The following is a 2,500-nucleotide window of genomic DNA, read 5'->3' as shown; positions in this document are numbered from 1 at the left end:
CAAATACTTCTCGGAGCTGCCGGGCTCGATCATATTGAGCGGAATGCCATCGATTGTCCACGTCTCACAGTTATTAACCGTGAACGAGTCTTTCGTGGGCCTGATCATAAAACCATGGCATTTCTTCGCTTGCACACGTAGCCCGGATAGGTGACAAAACTCCTCAACCGCTCTGATGTTCTTCTTCATGCCTTCCCACGAGTCACTCAAAAGGACTAGATCGTCCGCGAACGCCAGAGATGACACAGAGCAATCTCCATACTTAAATCCGTTCTTTAAACCCTCCAACCTACATAACAACGGGTCCACTGAGAGGTTGAACAGAAGCGGGGACATTGGATCTCCCTGCTTCACCCCGGTGAGGATCTTAATTCCCTCAGAGGACGCCTCACCCACCTCCAGCCGAGTCACACAGTTGGAATACAAATCGGCGATGATACTGATCACATGATCATCCAAGCCTTTTTGTTCGAGGACTCGAAGGATGTGTTGATGATGGACCGAATCAAAGGCTTTCGCCAAGTCCACAAAGACTACTGCTAACGCCTTATGGTCTCTTTTGGCGTGCTTGATGAGCATCTGGAGGAGCTTCAGATTTTCCGCGCAGCCCGGGGCTGAAATAAAGCCCCTTTGGCGGCTGTTAATCGGACATGCTCGTCGCAGGCGTGCCGTCAAAATTCGAGAGAACAAGCGCATGATGACCGACCCGATGGTGATGGGCCGCCAGTTGTTAATGTCCCCTCGTAAACTAGGATCAGCAGACTTGGGTATTAAGATCGTTCTACATTCTTTGATTCCATCCGGAATCTTCCCGGCCAGCAGCCACAGATTGAATAATTCAGCTAACTGGGTGCCTTGGGGGTCTAATTTAACGACGTCTCCCAAGGTCAACCCATCCGGGCCCGGGGCGGAGCTCTTATTCGTTTCCGCAATGTTCTTCCTGACCTCCGCAGGGGAGACCATCTTCTTGAATGCAGAATTGTCCGCTTCTCCGGCACTACAGAACGTACCGAGACCAGCGAAGGGGCCGACCTCCTCCCACTTCCTTCTGAACGTGCAATACAGCACATCCATCAGGAGGGGACACTTAATACTCTCGATGTTATCCAAAATGATACCAGCGAGCTTTCTACGATCTATCTCAAAAAGCCGCTGGTATCGCAGGTACTGGCCTCTTCTCAGTGCCCTATTCTTCATCCACCTCTTCTCTACCTTCCTCGGCGCGGGTTTCACTCGGTACTTCTTGCGATGTTTCAATTTCACTGCAGCGGTATGTCCCACCAGCTGCGTCAACCACTCCTCCGATGTTTCATCGACGATGTTCCGAAGGTCTTCCTCCACACCCTCCAAAGCCCTCTCGAATGCGCTCTTCAGACCAGGGGTGAGAGAGGCCCCTCGAACCTTCTCTGCAATAATCCTCCTGTATTCCACCCTAATCAGCTCAATCTTCACTCTCTCAACCGGTACCTCCCCTTCGCACGGACCCGCAGCTTTTCGCGGCGACGCGAATCCTTTGGCACCAGCCGCCAGCTGCCGTCTCTTGTCGCTGATCTGCTTCGCCGATTTTGTAGGCAAATGTTCAGAAATCAGCTTATTAATATTCCGTGCTTCTTTAAACTTCTGTTCTAACTCTCTCAGCAGAGCCGTCTCTTCTTCGGACCAGACGCTCTTATGCATACCCCTCAATCCCTTTCCTCTTCCGCGAGACGCTTCGATCCTTTCCCTGTTCCTAGTTCCTGGGTGAACAAGACGCTTATGTTGGGAAAGGCCGCTTTTGGTCTTGAACTTTCGGTCGCAGTCCTCACAGCTCCACGGGAGGGGGGCCTCCGAGGCCTCTTCATCTTCCCCTTCACCCAGGGTTCCGCGGCACTTCGGGAAGTGGCAGGCAATGCTATGATGTTTCTCATTCAGTCTCCCGCACCGGGAACACTGAAAAGGCACCCGTCGCCGACCGTGGGCCCTCCGCAGATGTTCTGTCAAGGCCGCAATTTTCCCTACCTTGACTCCACAGCATGGACATGCTGGATGTTCATCTGGGATCTTAACAACTGGCGTACCGTCAGTTGCTCCCCCCCCGGAGTCAAGGATAGGGGTCACCATAGCCGGTAGGATTGCTTTACCAGAGGGAGACTCCAGGCCCACTCCTGCCGCCACCTCCCCCCGGGCTTCATCAGCCCGGGGTACCGGGGGCGAAGCGACAGGGGACTCCAGAGCCTCATAAACCTCTGGCAGATCTTTAACGCAATCCAAACTTGGTCTGGGAGTACTCCCATTCCAAGGGTCATAAGCCGAATTGTAAAATGTCAAATTTTGGATCACAGCAGGCCACCCATTTGATGTTAAAGTCACCGGCCTAACGGCCGTGACATCAACAGGAAACTCACCTGTCTGGGTGCCCACTGACACGAAGTTCACAACCCATGGTCTTACTAGGTTGTCCAGCGTGCCTGTGGGGGTTCGGTATACGCCAGAAGAACCAATCCCCCAAGTTCAACTGGTA

General features: G+C 53.0%; 1 pseudogene; it reads right to left on the bottom strand.

The window, feature by feature from the left end:
• LOC138063437 (28S ribosomal RNA) overlaps nt 1–2,500 on the bottom strand; it is an 8,462-nt pseudogene that overhangs the window by 2,769 nt on the left and 3,193 nt on the right.

Source organism: Struthio camelus, chromosome 31, assembly GCF_040807025.1.
Source record: "Struthio camelus isolate bStrCam1 chromosome 31, bStrCam1.hap1, whole genome shotgun sequence".
In the NCBI taxonomy this organism is placed as follows: Eukaryota; Metazoa; Chordata; class Aves; order Struthioniformes; family Struthionidae; genus Struthio; species Struthio camelus.
Note: the sequence above shows the minus strand (reverse complement) of the source record. Positions and strands in the feature narration are given on the sequence as shown.